We start from the raw sequence: 8614 nt of genomic DNA on the forward strand, positions 1-8614 counted from the left end.
TCCATGTCACAGGAATGGCACTTTAAATGGACTTTACAGTGAAATGGCTTGAAAATCATCAGTGTGGAACCCTGGCAGACCTCAGGTGCTGTGCCCTGACAGGGTCTCCCTTCATCATAGTGTGGAAGTGATGTGTAGCTCCCAAAGCCGCTGGGTCTGGGCACAGACCGTAGGGACATCACTCACCACACAGTGTTTGGACCTGTGCAACCTCCTGAGCCACAGCCCATCACCATCCTCAGCCGTCTTCAGCAGGAACAGGAGCACTTCAGAAGTTAATTAAATTCCCACCCCCCACCTGATCCGCTCCTCCTCTTCCCAGTGCTCCACTTTGCTGCTTCAAACCGAGCAGCGGGAGAGAGGAGGGAGTGTAATTATTTAGCTCCTTAGAGCCAGCTCTACAGTGCTTCAAAGCTTGTTAATTACAGTTTCAGCCGCGTGAGTCAATGGAGGACCAGAAGAGCATGTGGGGAGTGGGGGGCACGGGCTGAGGGAGGGGAAGAACTCTGTGAAGCCAAAGCCACCAAAGCTGACAGTCAGGAGAACCAGGGTGAAATTGGGCAGAGAGCCAAGGGCACGGGCATATAGGAACCTGGGAAAGAGCCCCAGGGAGTGGGAGGCAGCTGGAATTCTGAGGGACGTGGAGAAAAGAGGGTAAAGATGGAGCTGTGTAGGGGAGTAGCATGGAGTGTCTTCGGAGGGTGACAGGGACAAAGATCAGGCACCAAGGGATGTTGTGCACTGGTGTCACAGCAGTGTGTCCTTCGTGCCCACCTGCCTTCGCTGGCATAGCAGGTAACTGCCCAAGCACTGGATCAAAGCACTGACAGTGCCATTGGGTATGGCATGATTGCTGGACAACAGAATGAATTTCACAACATACTGATTGTTGTCAGAGAAAATATTTCCTGTCCTCAATCACTAATTTTCTCACTAAATGAGCAAAATAATTGCAACACTGTTCCACCTCTCTCCGAATTCCATTAGATAAGAATCTCCAGCATTTTAAGGGCAAAACCTGTAACATCACTCCTCTGATGAAGAGAGGAGATTATTGTCCTGCGCTTCTCTCTCTCCTGAGGCAGCCTCTGCTAGAGAACAACCCTTCTGCTGTCATCCCTGGGCTGAGGGTCATGGAGTTAAGGGAAGAGGCTTCCTTGCTGACCATCCACAATTTCTGAAAATAAGTTATTTAAAAGACTGTGGTGTTGGTAAGAATGTTCAGATCCTCCATGGGAAACCTTTTGGGGCTGATCTGTAGCTTCTGAAATGAATGTATGTGTATTTCATCTTTGAGAGAAGTGAAAGAACTTTTCAAAGCCAGAAAAGACTCTGTGCTTGAAGACTTGATGCTGCACTGCCAATAGTTCTTAGCTTTGACTTCATGATTTTGATTTTCTTTTGGCAAGGCCCACTCTCTGTTTCTCTCTTTTACTGGAAAATTTCCCTTAAGGAACCGCCGGTGATGACCCAAGAGACAATGTGTGAATGCTTTGCATTATGTAATGCTTTGACATTTGGCATTCCCATGGCATTTCCCCCATTATCCCCCATCAATGCAAAATAAGCTGTCAGAGCATGAAATTGGTACTTTTACATATTCTTAATGTACAGATGTCAGTCTGAAAGCCATGCACAAGCATTATGATTAAATTCTCTGTTTCATCCTTTCACTTATGCGTGGATATGTTTGGAAGACTTCATTCCTTTTGGGGGGGTTATTCGGATAAAGCACAACCTTAAAAAGGTAATAATCCTGCTTAGTAGCACTATCAGAAGGTGAAAGATAAGTTTAAGACATTGTGCACTGAGTGCAGTATAGACATATAAATCCAGAGCAATAGTGTTCCATTTTTAGCACCTGTGTTCCTGGCATGGCAGCAGAAAGTGAACAACAGGTACCAGATGCATAGAGGGAATATAATCAGTGACCCACTTTCTGGTGCCAAATGCACCAACATGTTCCAAATCAAATCTGCTCAGAGTTTACAAGTTTGTTATTCTATGTTAATTAAAATGTAAGAATGGCAGTGCCCTATGGGAGGATGATTATGCCTAAACATGATGTACATGGAGAAAGAAGAAGGGTATGACAGAGGATCCACCCAGGACTCCAGATTGCCTGATTTCGTTGGTTTGATTACAAATACAAAAGGAAGAGGAGGAAAGTCACCTGCCTGAAAGTAAATCAGCTGCTCCACCCTCTGCTCTCAGCTGGTCTCAAGGATTTGCACTGCAGCAGGAGCAGCAAATATTGGTGCTAAATGAGACCAGTATGGTGAACTCCCCATCATTAGGACCTCCCTACAGGAGAACAGGATGAGTTAAGAGCAGACCATGCTCATCTGGTCTCATAGCTGGCCTCTCTTTGAGCAGAGGATTATTTAGAAAGTTTTTGAGGTCTCTTGCACCTGAATTATGTGGTGACACCATTCTCTGGTAGGCAGAAGATTGGAGCGAGAGGATGTTGGTTTCTGCATGTTGGACCTTTCTGGTGGAGTTCTAAGAGTTTATCTAAACAGTCCTTAAGGCTGTGCGGAGGTGTATCCTGGATCTCTGCTCACCATGCCCAGAAGTGTGGCAAGAGTCCACAAGCATCGGCAGGGTAACATGCCACTCCCCCAGATTTCCAGTTTGCAGTCAAATCAGGAGAGAGGCCAAAAGTCTGATTTCTCTTCATGTCCATGGACTATTTTTGGCTGAGTTTCCCTAAACAGTGAGTTATGCAACTGTGTCATCAGTCCTTGCTTGCTCCTGTTCCCTGCCTTGCTTTCCACCTTACCAGAAACTTGTGGTGTACAAGCTACCAGGTCCAGTCAGGAGCTGGTGACAGTGGGTGCAACTGCTGCAAGTGGCCACATGGCCACTGCAGGGACTCTAGTTCACGGGCTCTGAGATTGTCTGCCACTGCCATGTAAAATTTGTCACAGTCAGTGGAAAATCTGCTGTGGTCTCTTGTGCTGACAGACAAGCACCTTCAGTATGTGATGTTCACCACCCCCAGGTGCATATCACCTTCCATAGCTCACCTGATCATTTGGAAGATGATGGAACTCTTTTCACTTTCTGTAGGAATTTCTGAACCCTAAATTTCTGTAATTAAGGATTGAGCAGGGACTTCCAAGGGAAGTCTCATGGAAGCATGAAGAGGAGTTGTCCCAGAAAAGTCACTTTTCCCCCCAGAATGAATATTTCTCTTCCTCTCCTCAACCGCTGGCCTGAACATCAGTCTGATTGGGTAATGCAGCAATCAGTTTTCCAGCTGGATGCCTTCCATCAGGTCTGTGGGACTCACCAGGCTGCATCTAGCTACAGTCTTTTGAGCAGATACTGTGCCTTTAGGGGTAGCTGCCCTCGATGGCATCAAGAGCAGGGAAGGATGATCTGCATGCAGGACCTCTGCTCTGCTGCTAAAGACAGTCTAATACAGTCTAATATGTCTATAAATAAGTCTCTACTGGGAAATGAACCAAAGCCAAGTAGTTTCAGTGATGCTTAGGCAGTGCCCCGAGGCTGTGGCAAAGCCACTATCTTGCATATTTTGTCCAGGAAACAACAGGCAGGACAGCCTTTCACTGTGAGCATGAGAGACAGTGAGCCACTATACAACCACAGGTTACCCTCCAGTGCACTTCACAAGGCTGCAGGTCTCCTTCACCAGAAAAAGACATAGATATGATCATATATTAATTTTTTTTGTGAAAGAAAGACTGTCTGGACCTTATGCATACAGAGGTCTGTCGCTTCCAGGACCTTGGGGCCTTGTGACCCAAGGGGTTGCAAGTCCAACTACAAATTTGTGCATTGTCAGGAACAGGCCAGCAGAGGACAAAGTAGTCTGGCTGGGATGGCAAAAGGCTACCCTGAGCTGGAGGACAACTTTCATTTTACTGCAAAAAATGTTTGTTTTTCTAAACAGGGGCATGAAGTTAATCCTCATAAGGAGAAATCTAAGTCCTGTGCTACTCTCTGCAGGATTTCTCCTACTTCATTAAACTCTGACATCTCAAAGGGCAAATCCACATTGTCATGTGCCACTTGTGCTTGAATAAAATGTGTGTATCAGTGCTTAATACGAGCTTATTTTTCCTTCTTATTTTGCAAGTGTAATTGCATAGTAAATCGAGCCACAGGCTTCTATTTACTTGTTAGCATTAAGAGTGTGTCAGGCCATATGTAAACAAGGGTATTAGCACAGATCTGAAGCAGAGTCAGTCTGTGCCAGCTGGAAACATGGTGCCTGTCTCTCCATTTACTGGGAGGGTTTGAGGCAATGGGAAGGAGTGATGACTTTAGGCTGGTAAATGCCCTCTCTAGCAAACACAGCTGTAGGATATTCCTGTCTGGTTATTTTACCACCCAGATTTTGGTATTTTCTAGCATCACTTTTCCTATAAGTTTTCTGTCTTAGATGATGAAATTTAACTGCTTGCAAAACAAATTTTCCAGGAGGTCTTGGACTACGGCTCCCTGATGTGAGGTGTGGAGAGGTGTGCACAGTCAATCTGAGACAAGTGGCAACTGCAGCTTTTGGTGAGAAATGGACTGTTCCTGCTGGGTGCCTATGGAAGAGATTTCTGCTTCAGACTGACTTAGCCTTGACCTGAAATGCTGCAGATGCTGGGTCATGCTCTAAGTGTGTCTGCCACACCAAGCAGCCCCCTCTGTCAAATTTCTTTTCTCCAAGATGGTACTTATAGATAGTGCTTTCAATCTTTTGGACAACTCAGGCAGCCCGTGCAACCAGGGCCCACAAGGTTTCCAGCCCTTTACACCCTCTGTGGCTCCTCCCTGAGTGCCTTCCCCTCATCCCTGTCTGGAGGGGCAGGATGGGACCCATCGAGATGACACAGAACCAGTGCAATCCCTCTGCTTCTGTGGCACTGGCCATTTCCCTGTCCTCCCTCAGCAATACACACGGTGTCTGCATCGCCTCAGCACGGAGGACCTCTCCACCTGATTCTCCCCTCTTCCCCTGCCTGTGTCCCCCTTCTTGGGAGAGGGTCTGGGCTGCCAGCCCCAGGGTTACTCTGGCTGTGTCACAGCTTTGTTTCTCACCCTCAGGTGATTCGCCAAGCTTTTTTTCTGGCTGTCTCCCAGGGATTCACAATTGTTCACATCACTCTCACTTTGGGAAGAACATCAGCAGAGATTTTACCCTGTTTTGTCACAAATCTGGAACAAATATCATCAATCCATCTGCAGGAACGAATCCCAGAGGTCTTACTCCTGGTAGGTGTAGATTTATTTTATGCAGTCCAGATGATCTTCCTTTGGTGCATGAGAATTTCCAGTTAAATACAGCCCAGCTAGTTTTCTGGCTTACCCTATAGTTCTTTCTGCAGCAAGGTGAACCCCTGTTCTGTTTCCAGAACCCCACCTCAGCACTCACTTTGGCACTGGGCCCTGGCTTGGCCAGGAGCTGTTGCTGTGGGAGAACAGACCCTGACCAGCCCTCCCACCCTTGGTGGGTGCCACAGCCTCTACCAAGAGCTGGCAGTGATCAGAGGGGTGGTGATGTCGGGGCTGAGGGTGAGGGTCCTTCAGAAGAATGGATCAGGCAGCACTGGGGTAGTGAAACACACTCTGCTCAGGCTGGTGATGTAAGCCATATGCTCCAATTCATGCAACTACAGAACCTCCTCCCAGCACTGTGTTTCTTCTTGGTGATCTTTGCAGTGCTTGTTTACGGGAAGAAGATCCCAGCAGAGGCTGCTCCTCTCACTCCAAGGATGGGTAGACCAGGAGAGTGATGCCAGGAGTTCAGGAAGGCAAAGTGAGCTTTCAGGTTTTCCTCTCTCCTGATATCATTCCTGTGGATGTTCAGGACTGATAACCCCCAGGGGCTATGTGGTCTGAATCCCCAGGTGGAACAACAACTCAGACACCTGGCCAAACCCACTTGCCTCTGGTGTGTCACAGCCTGTGGCATGTGGGGCCTCACCCCTGCAGCACCCTGAAGAGCTTGATCACTGTTCCCCTGGGAATTTGTGGAGCCGTGGCTGGTCTGAAGGGCCTTCAGGGGCAGCTGGCTGGGGACAGGGCCAGACCCCAGGTGTCTCCTGCAAGGCTTGCAGTAAGGAAGGGTAACACAGACTGTGCAAGGAAAAACCACCAGAAGCAGCCCAAGCTAAGCTGCCTGCAAGCATGACAGCTGGAGCACTGCCAGTGCCAACAATTGTTAGGACAGATGCAGCAACATTAGCCACGAGGCCACCACACATCGCACTGCCTCTTCCTTCACCTTTCCCTTCTGGAGGGCAAACAGAAAAGGAATTGTATGGCTAACAGTTAGCCTCAGCCTGGCTTTGTTCCTCCTGCTTTAGTCCGTGCAGATGCCTTCCAGGAGAACTCCTGCCCATCACCACAGAGCTGCAGGAGGGGCAGTCCACAGTGGTGTGTCTAGACACCACTATTTGGGCACAGACACTGGCCCTAGTCACTGGAGATCTCTGGATTCACAGTGTCTATGCTGATTGTGAACCAAAAAAGCTGGCATGCAAGTGTGTTTGCTGGGCAGACACTCAGACCTCAGAAGAGCCTTCTGAGGTGGTGATGCATCCACATGAGAGCTGCTCTGTGAGGTGCCCACTTGTGTCTGCCTTGAGGTAGTTGGTCTCTGTCACAGAAGCTGGAGAAGCACGTCCCTGGGGACACTGAAGGAGCAGAATGCCATGTCTCCTGTGGAAGGACATATTAAGCCTAGGCAAAGCAGGCTCAGAGCAGCATATCACTGGGGAGGCAAAGCCCTCTGCCCTTTACCCAGGGCAATGGAAAGCCAGCCTGTGATGGCTGCTGGTCTGGCAGGAGGCTCTGGGGGAATAGGGCTGCCACCACTCCTGAACTGATGGGAATCAGGGTGGTAGAGACCTCTGCCAGCACAGGAACATCATGGTCATGATGATGTATGTAGAGCAATTTTTAAACATTGCAATTTGAACTAATTCCATTGCAAACATAAGTAATAGATAACTAGCTCAACATCCTGTTGAGCATCCAGTTGAACTGCTACTTATTTCAGCAATGGAACTGGCAAAAATTGCTGATCTCTTCAAGGTGACCAAGCCTGTCCAGGTATTGCATGAAATAGGAGCGGAGTGATCCAGAAGAGCACAAGTGGCAGGGTACCATATGGCAGTGCTGGAGCAAGGTGAGGGGAGGAGTTTTCTCTACTCAGTGCTATTAAGGGTCTTTTTCAACCTAAATGATTCTATGAGTCTAGGAGAAGGTGCAGTATGCAAATAGTGGGTCTATTTAGTTGAATTCCCCACACATAGTAGACAAGAAATGTCTCTGAAAGCGTCTTGGCGTGCTCCTGTGGTGGAGAGAGACAGACTGGTTGCTTGTCAGTGGGCAGACAGGCTGCAGTATGTGCTCAGAATGTGACAGTCCCATATTTGGGAAAGGATCTAAATTCTCTTGGCTGCTGAACCTTGCTTCCTTCCCTGGGAGGCCAAAGCCTAGGCTAAAGGGTTCTCCATTCAGACCAGGCTGAAACACACTTCTTACCAACCTTATGAAGCCAACACACAGCTGGGCTGCTGAGAGGAGGTGGAATACAAGATGCTGCTCAATGTATGTGAGAATTTGAGGGTTTGAACAGCCAGTGATCTAATGTCCACAGATCATACAGGAACCAGCAGTTCATAGTGTCCTCAAGCATGTACAGATTTCTGTGGGGAAAGCATGTACAGCTTTCTGTGTCACCTGGAGGAGTCCCCGAGCCCAACAGTGTGAAGTTCTCATGGCAAAAATGGTCAAAGCAGTGTTCTGAAACAAACTTATTGTGAAAAAAAGTTGTCTTAGGATTACACCAGTGATTGTCAGGAGTTGGACTTTACTGAGCCTTGTGGGTCCCCTCCAACTTAGGATATTCTATGATTCTGTGATTGTTATATCATTAAGAAAAGACTAGTTGTAATCAAAGCTTTTTCTAAAACAAACAGATTAGCAACCAAGAAGCCCCAAAACGCAAACCATAGTCTGCACCATATACACAATGTGGAAAATTTCAGCCCAAACTCTTAAGATCTCGTGAAGGTGCTGGCAACTGAAGGTCTCGTGGGAAGTGATGGCCATGCAGTTGGGCAGTGAACCTTGAGTCACCCATAATTAGGCAAGGAAACAAGTGTACCGGAAGCGATACAAACAAGTTATTAATAGCTGCTTCGTTTTCACCGCCCTCCATCTGGCAGCTCGGTCTGGACTGTCCTCGGAGTTGTGCTGGGGATGCTCTGGCACAGTGGCTGGCCTCACTTTGGCCCACTTGCTCTGCTAAAAGGTCTGGGCTTTCCCTGGTGGTAGGGAGCTTCATTTGTGCAGGAGGTTTACAGGTACCTGCTGACACATATCGCACAGGGCAGAGCTCAGCTCCCTTGGCTGTGAAAGGCAGTAGAGACCAGCGGCTCCTTCAGTACTGCTGGGTGCCCTCAGTGTCAGTACATAAATACTCAGGGAAAATGACTCATTCCTGTGTTTTGCAGCAGTGTGTCTGTCATCTTGTTACTGGAGTGTCTGGAGATGTGAGCTTAAGTGGGAGTCCTGGAGAAAGGGCTGTTAGGACAAATCCTGGAGGTTTAGTTTCAGACAGGCACTGCAGAGTAGTGGAGTGGAG

The 8614-nt window shown here is 48.1% G+C and overlaps 1 long non-coding RNA gene across 1 annotated transcript; it reads left to right on the plus strand.

Annotated features, from left to right (window-relative positions):
* Positions 1-519: 519 nt before the first annotated feature.
* Positions 520-1374, plus strand: LOC136288974 (uncharacterized). The gene is made up of 2 exons (XR_010720683.1): positions 520-795; positions 988-1374. It is a non-coding gene; the product is annotated as an uncharacterized lncRNA (long non-coding RNA).
* Positions 1375-8614: the final 7240 nt, after the last annotated feature.

This window comes from Chamaea fasciata, unplaced genomic scaffold (genome assembly GCF_029207755.1).
Source record: "Chamaea fasciata isolate MVZ Bird 193981 ecotype frontalis unplaced genomic scaffold, bChaFas1.0.hap1 SCAF_4, whole genome shotgun sequence".
Classification (NCBI taxonomy): domain Eukaryota; kingdom Metazoa; phylum Chordata; class Aves; order Passeriformes; family Sylviidae; genus Chamaea; species Chamaea fasciata.